Here is a 14,173-nt window from a genome sequence, read left to right on the forward strand (position 1 = left end):
GGAACGGTCTTGCAACATCAGCAGAATGTTTCATACAAACCTTGTATAATCATCAGCACTACTGGACAGTTTTTGTGTTATGAGAACATTTGCCACAACCTAACAAATGTTCTGGGAACTTTCACAGAAGCAATTTTGGTTTGCTGGGAAAACATTACTGGTACATTGTGTTATTACCTGTAAACCTAATAAGAACTTTTGTGGAATGTTCTGTGGTGGTTGTTAGAGATGTTGTGCACAACATTTTAGTGAACTTAATGGGAATCTTAGATAATGTTCTGGGAATGTTTTCGGTTTGTTGGGAAGATTATTGGCATCATTGCTTGAGGAAAAATAGTTAATTACATACAAAGGTAGAGTAAAAAAAGCTGTGTGGAAAACGCTTGCTATATTACTCGTCCCATGTTGTGTGTGGTGTGCATGTTTCCAGATGAGGCCTCTGTATGAGCTGGTAAAGGAGGTGCAGTGTGCTGGCGTGAATAGGCTCCATCTGAAGACGGCCATAGAGCAGTACCTGAATGAAAGGCACCCTTGCTTCTGCCAGCCCTGCAGGAACAACAGCCTGGTGGTGATAGAGGGGGATGAGTGTAAATACATCTGTAAACCTGGTACAGACTGGCCTGTGAGAAGGGAAAGGAGGTAGAGGGTAGGTAACATTTTACATGTCGTGTGGATACTCCAGATGATGGTATTTGTGTATTTATTTCTGGGTGCTTGCAGACATACTGTACATTCACATACAGATATATGCATAACCTCTCTCTCCATCCTTCCTTTCTCTCTCCTTGTTTCGTTCACCACAACCCAACATTCAACCATTATTTCCCTCCCTCCCTAAAGGCTGATCCATGGCAGCTGGTCCTGCTGGTTTGGCTGGACTTACTGCTCTGTAAGTCAGAGGTCACGAASCCGCACATGCAGTACTCATGCCCCTCAGAGAGGATGCCATCACTGCAACGGGGAGGCCAGGGTGACGACAGGCTGCCATAGCAACCGAGACATGCAATAAATCCTGTCAGAATTATTGCAGCTTCTGTTGACTTTAGTGATAAGACTTTATACATGAACACAACACAACAAATACATGACATGGACTGTATACATAGCACCTTTCACAAAGTACTTCTGCAGGCCAAAGTGCRAATCAGGCAAGCGCTAACAAAGACAGTGTTGGAAAAGCATGGCAGGAGCAACACATTGCTGTCTTCTATTAATTCAGCCTTCATATTACCCTGCTGTTACCTTACTGAACGTCCGTTTGGTGTACGCCTGTTTGTTTGTTTGCTTACTTGTTTGTTTACTTCCAGGACCATGGAGCCTCAGTGCTTTGCCCTGACCCTCTCACCTCGAGAGACCTGAGGAAGCACACCTCCTCTCCCTAATGGCTATGTCGTGGTAAGAATGGATGGACAGACAGTCACTATACTACTGCCTGTTTCCTTCAGTGCTGCTGCTGCTGGAGAGCTTTTCATTTTTAAATGTTTTATTTATTTCACCTTAACCAGGTAGGCTAGTTGAGAACAAGTTCTCATTTACAACTGCGACCTGGCCAAGATAAAGCAAAGCTACAGGGCATATAGGCGTTTGCTCTAAACTCGCACTAACACAACTGTGAATGAACTAATCACCATGTATTTGCACTGGGCTGGCTCCAAAAGCTTGTACAACACCCTTGTCTACCATGTAGTCGTTTCAGTCTGTTTATTATAATGCAGTTGTTGTAAGTTCCTCCAGTAGTAGAGATCACAATCTGGAAAGTTTTGACTGTGTTTGACCATCATTTGTGCTGTTAAACTCAGGATCCAAAAGATGTGTATATGGTGGACAGTAAGATTTAATACACCTGTATGGAGGACTGCCATCTGATTGGAATTAGAACCGCAGAGTGCACTGGTGATCAGACATGGAGCACAGCTCCCAAAGAGTGCAAGAGTAAGTTGTGCTTCAATGACGACACACACACACACACACACACACACACACACACACACACACACACACACACACACACACACACACACACACACACACACACCACACACACACACACACACACACACACACACACACCAATCATTAAGATTGTTCCCTCATGCTCCAGGTGTCATGTCCCATCCCTTCAAAATGATGTCACAGGCTCCCACTGCGAGCCCACTTATGACATAGGAGAAATGATCCCTCTATCCTACCCTGAGGGGAGACACATAGTGGGAGACATAGAGATCCTCTGGGTCACCGGACCCCAATACCATCACATACCATCACCAGGGTAGGTTACCTTGATTCAGCTGCATTTCACAAACACCATACCCAGTTCCACCAATCTGGAGATGTATCCATTCTGCAACTTTTACCTTCTGGTATTCTCTCCCCTCGGAAATTCAAATTAAGTATGGTCTTTGTTTTCCTTCTTTCCTTTATGAATCCAGCACCAAAAACGCTCAATCCCCTTGATGGCCCAGCAGTGCAATGCAAACCATGGGAGAAACTCGCAGAAAACGAATGTATCTGTAAAATGMCTTATGATTGCGCGTACGTTTTACCAACCTTTGTGGCACCTTTTGACTGCATATTCTAACTATGATCTATGCTTTAGCTATGATTAAATTCTATAATATTCCCTTAGACACAGATATAAGATCAGCTCAGCCTCCACAAGTTCAAATCTTGATCATCAGGAGAGCAAACACAAAACTGATCTAATTTCAGTGGTTTCAAGGTTTCATGTTGCTCTTTTGTCCAGATCATCTCAAGAAGTGTGTGCCACCAACTCTGAGAGGGGTTGGAAAGACAGACTGAGCGTGTGCGAGATACACACCCTGCAGTGTGCTACAACTTGACAGAGGACCGCACCTGCCAGTGGCCAACCCACACAACTTCACCCTAAACTGAGTGACTGCCAGCTGTGGGAGACCTGTGATGGTACAACTCAACACTTCAGTTTTTTTGTGTGTGCGCTTACATGGGCACGCGCGTGCGAATGTGTGTGCGAGTGTGTGTGCGTGTGCGTGTGCGTGTGCGTGTGCGTGTGCGTGTGTGCAAACTGCACCAGATCTCAAGGACATTTTCCTTGTCCTATTTTCCTTGTCTCATTCCAACAGGACAAACAAACAGGTGTCGCTGTGAGGACAGGGTTGAGTGCTCAGACCCAGGGTTGAGTCTGTGTCCGTCTAGGGACTGAGGCTGACAGTGCTACCCAGACGCTGAGCGAGTGTGAGGCAGGACTGAGGCTGACAGTGCTACCCAGACGCTGAGCGAGGTGAGCAGGACTGAGGCTGACAGTGCTACCCAGACGCTGAGCGAGTGTGAGGCAGGACTGAGGCTGACAGTGCTACCCAGACGCTGAGCGAGTGTGAGGCAGGACTGAGGCTGACAGTGCTACCCAGACGCTGAGCGAGTGTGAGGCAGGACTGAGGCTGACAGTGCTACCCAGACGCTGAGCGAGGTGTGAGGCAGGACTGAGGTGACAGTGCTACCCAGACGCTGAGCGAGTGTGAGGAGGACTGAGGCTGACAGTGCTACCAGACGCTGAGCGAGCTGTGAGGAGGACTAGGCTGACAGTGCTACCCAGACGCTGAGCGAGTGTGAGGCAGGACTGAGGCTGACAGTGCTACCCAGACGCTGAGCGAGTGTGAGGCAGGACTGAGCTGACAGTGACCCAACGCTGAGCGAGTGTGAGGCAGGACTGAGGCTGACAGTGCTACCCAGACGCTGAGCGAGTGTGAGGCAGGACTGAGGCTGACAGTGCTACCCAGACGCTGAGCGAGTGTGAGGCAGGACTGAGGCTGACATGGCTACCCAGACGCTGAGCGAGTGTGAGGCAGGACTGAGGCTGACAGTGCTACCCAGACGCTGAGCGAGTGTGAGGCAGGACTGAGGCTGACAGGTGCTACCCAGACGCTGAGCGAGTGTGAGGCAGGACTGAGGCTGACAGTGCTACCCAGACGCTGAGCGAGTGTGAGGCAGGACTGAGGAGATGTAAATGGGAGAAGGTGTCCGTTGGCAGCAGACTGCCCTGTGGAGCCTAAGGACACAAGAGAATGGTCTCCTCTCCTCCGACTCAGCATGTCTGTGATAATGACAGAAAATACTCTCCACTCATTTTGTCTCATCTCTGTTCATTTTACATGACTCTTCAAACGCACTGCTTCAAAGACATTAAAGCAATATAAATCATCCATTAGTTTGGAATTCATAATACATATTTTTGTTCCAATAAACAAAAAAAAGTCACAACAGTAGAGTAAGAACTAAGGGCTCTATTCAGTCTGTATTGATGAAACGTTACAGATTGCGTGATAGAAATGAAATGGTAGTTTCCTATTGAACCGACATCGGTAGTGTCTGCCGTAAATGCAGTCTCTGCTAACGCGGGAACATTGCCTTTAAATTTAATTCACGCTGTAACGCTGAATTTCCGTGATACGGATTGAATAGAACCCTAATTCTACTTGACCCATGTATAAAATTACCTCATCCAATTTAGAGTTACATACAGTGCATTCGGAAAGTATTCAGACCAATTGACTTTTTCACATTTTGTTACATTACAGCCTTATTCAAAAAAGAAKATTCTCATCAAGCTACAACCAATAACCCATAATAACTAAGCAACTACATTTTTGCAAATGTATTAAAAATAAAAAACAGAAGTACCTTATTTACACAAGTATTCAGACTCATTGCTATGAGACTCGAAATGATGCTCAGGTGCATCCTGTTTCCATTGGTCATCCTTGAGATGTTTCTTCAACTTGATTGGAGACTACATGTGGTAAATTCCATTGATTGGACATGATTTGGAAAGGCAAACATCTGTCTATATAAGGTCCCACAGTTGAGTTGACAGTGCARGTCAGAACAAAAACCAAGTCATGAGGTCGAAGGAATTGTCCGTAGAGCTCCGAGACAGGATTATGTCGAGATCTGGGGAAAGGTACCAAAAAATGTCTGCAGCATTGAAGGTCCCTGCAACACAGGGGCCTCCATCATTCTTAAATGGAAGAAGTTTGGAACCACCAAGACTCTTCCTGGAGCTGGCTGCCCGGCCAAACGGAGGAAAACGGCCTTGGTCATGGAGGTGACCAAGAACCTGATGGTCACTCTGACAGAGCTCCAGAGTTCCTCTGTGGAGATGGGAGAAACTTCCAGATGGACAACCATGTCTGCAGCACTCCACCATTCAGGCCTTTATGGTAGAGTGGCCAGTGAACCCGAATGAACATCTCTGAAGAGACCTGAAAATAGCTGTGCAGCGARGCTCCCAAATCCAACCTGACAGATCTTGAGACGAACTGTAGAGAAMAATGGGAGAAACTCCCCAAATACAGGTGTGCTAAGCTTGTAGCGTCATACCCAAGAATACTTGAGGCTGTAATCACTGCCAAAGGTGCTTCAACAAACTACCGAGTAAAGGGTCTGAATCCTTATCTAAATATTTTTCATATGTTTATTTTAACATTTGCAAAATTTCTATAAACCAGTTTTTGCTTTGTCATTATGAGGTATTGTGTGTAYATTGATGAGGGGATAAAAAACMATMTAATCAATTTTAGAATAAGGCTGTAACATAACAAAATTTGGAAAAAGTCAAGGGGTCTGAATACTTTCCGAATGCACTGTACAATGCATGAATAGTTTGCTTAAGGCACCATGCAAAGGATTGACAAGTCACTGCAGGCAGAAATAGAATCTACATAAACAACATTTTCAGAGAATAGAAACACCTTCTGTCCACACATTTCTACATGCTGTTGGTTCAGTAGAGGTTGTACTGTACATGTCTTTCCTTTCCAAATTAACCAAACTCCTTTCAGTCAGCCAATAATATGACTGTGATTGACACTCCATTCCTCCTCTTGGCTAGCTGCCTGTTAGCTCTGTGAAAGGCAGACCTGTTTGTGTGTGTGTGTATGTGTGTGTACACAAGCTGCAGAACACACACCCATGACACTCCAACCTCCATTACCAGTTACATAACAACTCTCCTTTACATTCAGCAGCACGCAGACACAGATGTATCAAAGTTTGACTGCAGCCAAACACATGCTTGGGATGATTTTCTAAGTAATTCAACTATCATGTTATTTTCAAAGCGACAAAGGGCTCAATTCAACTATAGCTCAGGAGATCAGCGTTATAGCAGGATTYACATTTAAAAGCAATGTTTCTGCTTTCACAGAGACTGCATTTATGGTAAACGKTGCATATGTCGGCTCAATCGGTAATTACTTTTAAATCATGAAAAGTTATGTGCACAGTTACTAAGCTAAGGARCCTGGGACTAAACAACTCCCTCTGCAGCTGGATCGCTGACTTCCTGACTGGCTGCCCCCACGTGGTAAGGGTAAGCAACAACACATTTGCCACGCTGATCCTCAACACGGTGGCTCCCCAGGGGTACATGCTTAGTCCCCTCCTGTACTCCCTGTTCACCAACGACTGCGTGGCCAAGCACGACTCCAACACTGTCATTAAGTTTGCTGACGACACAACAGTGGTAGGCCTGATCACAACGATGAGACAGCATATAGAGAGGAGGTCAGAGACCTGGCAGTTTGGTGCCAGGATAACAACCTCTCCCTCAAAGTGAGCAAGACAGAGCTGATCATGAACAATAGAAAAAGGAGGGACAAATACGCCCCCATTCCCACTGACGGGGCTGTAGTGGAGCGGGTCGAGAGCTTCAAGCTTCCTTGGTGTCCACATCACTAACAAACTATCATGGTCCAAACACACCAAGACAATTGTGAAGACAGCACGACAACACATATTCTCCTTCAGGAGACTGAAAAGATTTAGAAAAGTCCCCAGATCCTCAAAAGGTTCTGAAGCTGCACCCCTGAGAGCATCCTGACTGATTGTAACACTACCTGGTATGGCAACTGCCTGGCATCAGATCATAAGGCGCTACAGAGGGTAGTGCGTACGGCCCAGTACATCACTGGGACCAAGCTTCCTGCCATCCAGGACCTCTATACTTGACAGTGTCAGAGGAAGGTCCAAAAAAGTATCAAAGACTCCAGCAACGCAAGTCATAGACTGTTCTCTCTGCTAACTCACGGCAAGTGGTACCGGAATGCCAAGTCTAGGTCCAAAAGGCTTCTTAACAGCTTCAACTGCCAGGCCATAAGAATGCTGAACAACTCATCAAATGGCCACCTGGACTATTGGCATTGACCTCCCCCCTTTTTTCTTTACAATGCTGTTACTCGATGTTTGTTATCTATGCACAGTCACGTCACCCCTACCTACAGTGCCTTGCAAAAGTATTCATCCCCCTTGGTGTTTTTCCTATTTTGTTGCATTACAACCTGTAATTTAAATGGATTTTTATTTGGAATTCATGTAATGGACATACACAAAATAGCCCAAATTGGTGAAGTGAAGTGAAATGAAAGAAATGTATTGTTTAAAAAAATTCTACAAAAAAAACCCTGTAGAAGTGTTGCGTGCATATGTATTCACCCCCTTTGCTATGAAGCCCCTAAATAAGATCTGTTGCAACCAATTACTTTCAGAAGTAACATAATTAGTTAAATAAAGTCCACCTGTGTGGAATCTAAGTGTCACATGATCTGTCACATGATCTCAGTCTATCTGTTCTGAAAGTCCCCAGGGTCTGTGCAACACCACTTAGCGAGGGGCACCACCAAGCAAGCGGCACTATGAAGACCTCTCCAAACAGGTCAGGGACAACGTTGTGGGGAAGTACAGATCAGGGTTGGGTTATAGAAAATATCCGAAACTTTGAACATCCCACGGAGCACCATTAAATCCATTATTAAAAAATTGAAAGAATATGGCACCACAACAAACCTGCCAAGAGAGGGCCGCCCACCAAAACTCATGGACCAGGCAAGGAGGGCTTTAATCAGAGAGGCAACAAAGAGACCAAAGATAACCCTGAAGGAGCTGCAAAGCTCCACAGCGGAGATTGGAGTATCTGTCCATAGGACCACTTTAAGCCGCACACTCCACACAGCTGGGCTTTACAGAAGAGGGGCAAGAAAAAAGCCAATGCTTCAAGAAAAAAATAAGCAAACACATTTGGTGTTTGCCAAAAAGCATGTAGGAGACTCCCCAAACATATGGAAGAAGGTAGTCTGGTCAAATGAGACTAAAATTGAGATTTATGACCATCAAGGAAAACGCAATGTCTGGCGCAAACCCAACACCTCTCATCACCCCGAGAATACCATCCCCACAGTGAAGCATGGTGGCAGCATCATGCTGTGGAGATGTTTTACATCAGCAGGGACTGGAAAACTTGTCAGAATTGAAGGAATGATGGAGCTAAATACAGGGAAATTCTTGAGGGAAATCTGTTTCGCTCTTCTTCCAGAGATTTGAGACTGGGACGGAGGTTCACCTTCCAGCAGGACAATGACCATAAGCACACTGCTAAAGCAACACTTGAGTGGTTTAAGGGGAAACATTGAAATGTCTTGGAATGGCCTAATCAAAGCCCAGGCCTCAATCCAATTGAGAATCTGTGTTATGACTTAACGTCTCTGGGGCAGGTGGGACGCAAACCGGCCAATAGCCAGGGAAAATACAGCGAGCCATATTCAAATAACATGATATAAAAATCWAACTTTCATTAAATCACACATGTAAGATACCAAATTAAAGCTCTACACTCGTTGTGAATCCAGCCAACATGTCAGATTTCAAAAAAGCTTTTCGGCGAAAGCATAAGATGCTATTATCTGATGACAGCACATCAGTAAACAAACAGAGTAGCATATTTCAACACTGCAAGCACGACACAAAACGCAGAAATAAAATATAAATCATGCCTTACCTTTGACGAAAATCTTTTGTTGGCACTCCAATATGTATCCAAGACATCAACAAATGGTAACCTTTGTTCGATTAATATCCGTCGATATATATCCAAAATGTCAATTTATTTGGACCGTTTCATCCAGAAAAACACAGCTTCCAACTTTCGCCAAGTCACTACAAAATATATCAAAAGTTACATGTAAATTTACCAAAAACATTTCAAACTACTTTTGTCATACAACGTTAGGTATTTTTAAACGTTAATAATCGATCAAATTTGAAGACGGGATGATCGTGTTCAATACAAAACGAAACCAAACTGACGCAACTTTTTTCATAACTTGACTCTCTCCAAACATTTACTTCATGTGACCCTCATTTACGATAGCAATATTCTTCAAGTACACAAAGGAATAACCTCAACCGATTTCCAAGGACTGGGGACATCCAGTGGAAGCGGTAGGAACTGCAAGCAAGTCCTTAAAAAATCTGGTGTCTCTTAAAAAGCTAATTGAAAGGACAGTGACATCAAAAAATACTAATTCTGAATGATTTGTCCTCAGGGTTTTGCCTGCTACATAAGTTTCGGTTATTCTCACAGACATGATTCAAACAGTTTTAGAAACTTCAGAGTGTTTTCTATCCAAAATCTATCTAATAATATGCATATCTTATATTCTGGGGAGTAGTAGGAAAGCAGTTGAATTTTGGCATGCTATTTTTCCCCGAAAGTGAAAAAGCTGCCCCTGCTCCTAAAGAAGTTTTAAAGATTGCTGTACACCAGCAGAACGCATCCAACTTGAAGGAGCTGGAGCAGTTTTGTGGCTAGATGTGCCAGCTTATAAAGACATACCCCAAGAGAGTTGCAGCTGTAATTGCTACAAAAGGTGGCTTTACAAAGTATTGACTTTGGGGGGGGGGGGTGAATAGTTACGCATGGTCAAGTTTTCTGTTTATTTTGTCTTGTTCTTGTTTGCTTCACAGTAAAAAAATATTTTGCATCTTCAAAGTGGTAGGCATGTTGTGTAAATCAAATGATACAAACCCCCCCAAAATATATTTTAATTCCAGGTTGTAAGGCAACAAAATAGGGAAAAATGCCTAGGGGGGTGAATACTTTCAACAAAAATGTTTGTTAACATCGAAATAAATATAATCCCCGTCTGATTCAGCATGCAGCTCATGCAAGTTAGCAATAAATGTAAATAAGATGGTTATCGTCCACACATTGCAGATGTCATCGCAGGATTATTACAAAGCAATGTGAACATGATGTTTTCTTGTAAACATATAATGTCCTATACTGCAAGACTGGATGGCAAAATGAGAGAACTGTATACTAAAGGATTGGATACAAAAAGTTATTCATACTGAAGTCATTGGGTGCAGGTTTGTAAATGCATAATAATAGATGAACAATAGTCTTTTAATTGATGTAGTAGCTAAAATTAGGGTTTCCCAATAGGTTTGCCAGTGTATCATTTGAAGGATGTCCCATGTTTTTTCCTCCAAATACAGTGTATTTTTTGTCCTGTAATTCACCAAGCCAGATGGTCCTTCTCAGGGGGCTTGGCTGTGATGACCTCGGGCAGCACTTTCTTCACTCGAGAATTGTGCGTGTGTGTGTGTGTGTTCGTGTGTTGGTGCGTGTGTGTATGTGTGGATGTGTGCGTGTGTCTGTGCATGCGGTTGTGCGTGTAGATGCGTGTGTGCGCATGCGTGTGTGTGCGCATGCGTGTGTGTGCGCATGGGTGTGTGCGGATGGCGTGTGTGTGGATGCGTGTGTGTGTGTGGATGCATTGTGTGTGTGTGTATGGATTCGTGTGTGTGTGGATACGTGCGCGTGCGTATGCATGTGTGTGTGGATAGGTGCGTGTTTGTGTGTGTGTGTGGTGGATGCGTGCGTGTGGTTGCGTGTGTGTGTGGTGTGTGTTGTGTGTGTGTGTGTGTGTGTGTGTGTGTGTGTGTGTGTGTGTGTGTGTGTGGTGTGTGTGGTGTGTGGTGTGTGTGGTGTGTGTGGATGCGTGCATGCGTGTATGCATGGATATGTGCGTGTGTGTGCAATGAGTGTGGTGTTTGTAGATGCGTGCGCGTGTCTATTGGTGTGTGTGTGTGGGGGGGGGGGGGGGGGTTTGGCATGCAATCCTCTCCAGCTTGCAGTCTTTCTCATAACATCCATTGAATTGTTATTCAAATGGATCATCTCTAGATGTTAATATGACATTGCATTGCATCTTCACATCTGCTAGCTAAATCTCAACTGAGCCTTTGAATATGGATGAGAATGATCTTGCTGATACTTAGCTGTATGAGTCTGTCTCCACCCAGTGGATAAAACACTAATTTACAGGAACTTGGGCTTCGAGACCGTTTGGGGGAATTGGTGCATCATGGGACAATGCTCTAGGCAACAGGGAAACAATATCACGATGTAAATAATCTCATTGAGACATGGAACTAGACTGAAAATTTGGCTCAAATGTGCATGAAAACAGTTGATCATTGTAGTATCATTTAAGAATACTACTATACTACTAGGAATTCTGTCTACAAAAAAATATTTGTCTAGGGCTGATTCAGATTTAGGATATTATTATTACTTAAATCCATGTTAAGTCAAATTATCTCAAGTCTGAGTAGGGCCTATAGAGAATTAAGACAGAGACAAAAAAAACACATCAGTCGGTTAAAATAAAAAAGTTTATTAACAATGTAAAATGACATATAGCTTTTTATTTCAGCTTTGACTACAGTATTGTACCTTCTCCATGCCCTACACATATATCACTATTACTAATAAGCAAGACCCATGCTGAGTCCCCACTACCCGCACAGACTGTGCCTTACACAGGGAGACGTCACCTGCTTATGCCAACCAAGACTTCACCAATCTATCTCAACTTTGAAGATTTTCCAGAGCTCATCGATTGGAGAGTATGTGTATATACATACATAGAGTATGTCTAATGTCTTAACTTATAGATAGATATTGTATGTGCAAAGACGTTTATATATTTTTAGTATTGTATAGTATATTCCTCCTTGAAGATGGAAAGTAAAAGTCAGGTACAGGTGTTTGGTTCATGGAAGACTAAATAAAGGTCAGTACAGGAAGTACAGGGTCAGCTAGAAATGGAAAACAGAGAACGAAACACACAACAGACGTAGTGCACAGACTTTCTCTGCTCTGGAAAAACAGCTCTATACCTTTTATCTAGTAGTGTACATATACAGATCTGCTATCTTAATTTGACTAGTTTTTCACAGCAGGAAAATAATCCTGCAGCAACAGGTCATGTGAATCATTATGTGGATTATAATGAATGGACATTTTTTGGTAGGGGTTGATACATTTTACATTAGGGTAAGTCAAGTCTGACATTTTAAACTGGAAATTACAAACTTTAGAATACTTTAAAAAAATTGAATACACCAGAAGTTTTCATTATCTGTGACAACAGAGTGATCAAATGAAGGGCTTTATTCAATGCGTATCACGGAAGTTCAGCTTTAAAGCGTGATTGAAAAATCAAAGGCAATGTTAGCGGAGACTGCATTTACAGTAAACTCTGTGTATGTCAGCTCAATCGGAAATTACCTTTACATTTAAATTGTGCAATCTTTAACTCTTCAGCGATACAGATTGAATGGAGCCCTAAAATAGCATATCTGTTTACTGCAAGTGTCTAACTTCAATGACCGGTCATATTGGAAAAGTATTGCCACACATGGCAAGTGTCGTACTTGGTAACATTGTTTTTGAAACAAACTTAAAGATGAAATTGTGTCCTACACACAATTAATTAATTCATCAATTCAGCTTTATGGAAGAAACTAAATGTTGACATTGTTTCAAATGGTCTCTCTCTCTCGAAAACCTATGACAAACGAAAAGGTTGGACTTCTGTACCAAACGAAAAGGTTGGACTTCTGTACCTATCACGCCCTGACCGTAGAGAGCTTTTTATGTCTCTATTTTGGTTTGGTTAGGGTGTGATTTGGGTGGGCATTCAATGTTCTGTATTTCTAGGTTTCTTATTTCTTTGTTTCTGGCCGAGTGTGGTTCCCAATCAGAGGCAGCTGTCRATCGTTGTCTCTGATTGGGGATCATACTTAGGCTGCCCTTTTCCCTCTTTCTGTGTGGGATCTTGTTCTTTGTTTGTGTGCAGGTAGTTTGCACAACGAAGCTGTTCGGTCATTGTATTCGTTATTGTTTTTTCTTTTCTAAAGTTTCAATTCGTTAATAAATTATGTGGAACTCAAAGAACGCTGCGCCTTGGTCTCATCCTTCCAACGACACCCGTTACAGAAGATCCCACCACAAAAAGACCAAGCAGCGTTTCCTGGAGGAATGGACATGGGAGGAGATAATGGAAGGCAAGGGACCCTGGGCACAGGCGGGAGAATATCGTTCGTCCTAAGGATGAGCTGGAAGCAGCTAAGGCGGAGCGGTGACGCTACGAGGAGTTGGCTCAATGAGGTGTGCACGAGAGGCAGCCCCCAAATGTTTTTTMGGGGGGGCACACGGGGAGATTGGCGGAGTCAGGTTATAGACCTGAGCCAACTCCCCGTGCTTACCGTGGGGAGAGAGTGACTAGTCAGGCACCAGGTTATGCGGCTCTGCGCCGTGTGTCTCCAGTGCGCTCTCATAGCCRGGTGCGCTCTCTGCAAGCTCCCCGCAGTTGCCGTGCTAGAGTTGGCATTCAGCCAGGAGGGATTGTGCCGGCTCAGCGCTCCTGGTCTCCGGTGCGTCTCTTTGGCCCGGGTTATACTGCGCCAGCTCTACGCACAGTATCCCCAGTTCGCCAGGAGAACCCAGTGCGGCCTGTTCCAGCTTTCCGCACGTGCCGGGCTAAAGTGGGCATGCAGCCAAAAAGAGAGGTGTACGTGGTAAGCACCAGATCTCCAGTGCTCCCCCACAGCCCGGTTCGACCTGTGCCTGCGCTCGGGAGGTGCCGGGCTAAAGTGGGCATTCAGCCTGGAGGAGTGGTGCCAAGGCTGCGCACCAGAGCTCCAGTGCTCCCCCACAGCCAGGTTCATCCGGTGCCTTCTCTACGCACCAGGCCTCCTGTAGGTCTCCCCAGCCTGGTGGGCCCTGTGGCAGCCCCACGCACCAGGCTGTCTCTGCGTCTCCTCCCTCCAGAGTGGCCCTCCAGTCCGGATCCTCCAGCGACGCCCTCCAGTCCGGAGCCTCCAGTGATGCCCTCCAGTCAGGAGCTTCCAGCGACGCCCTCCAGTCTAGAGCCTCCAGCGTCGCCCTCCAGTCAGAAGCTTCCAGCGACGCCCTTCAGTCCGGAGCTTCCAGAGGCGCCCTTCAGTCCGGAGCTTCCAGAGGCGCCCTTCAGTCCGGAGCTTCCAGAGGCGCCCTTCAGTCCGGAGCTTC

At 44.7% G+C, this 14,173-nt stretch overlaps 1 pseudogene; it reads left to right on the forward strand.

The window, feature by feature from the left end:
- The first annotated feature begins 430 nt into the window (after positions 1-430).
- Positions 431-3,224, forward strand: LOC111957421 (complement component C7-like; annotated as a pseudogene).
- Positions 3,225-14,173: the final 10,949 nt, after the last annotated feature.

This window comes from Salvelinus sp. IW2-2015, linkage group LG33 (genome assembly GCF_002910315.2).
Source record: "Salvelinus sp. IW2-2015 linkage group LG33, ASM291031v2, whole genome shotgun sequence".
In the NCBI taxonomy this organism is placed as follows: domain Eukaryota; kingdom Metazoa; phylum Chordata; class Actinopteri; order Salmoniformes; family Salmonidae; genus Salvelinus; species Salvelinus sp. IW2-2015.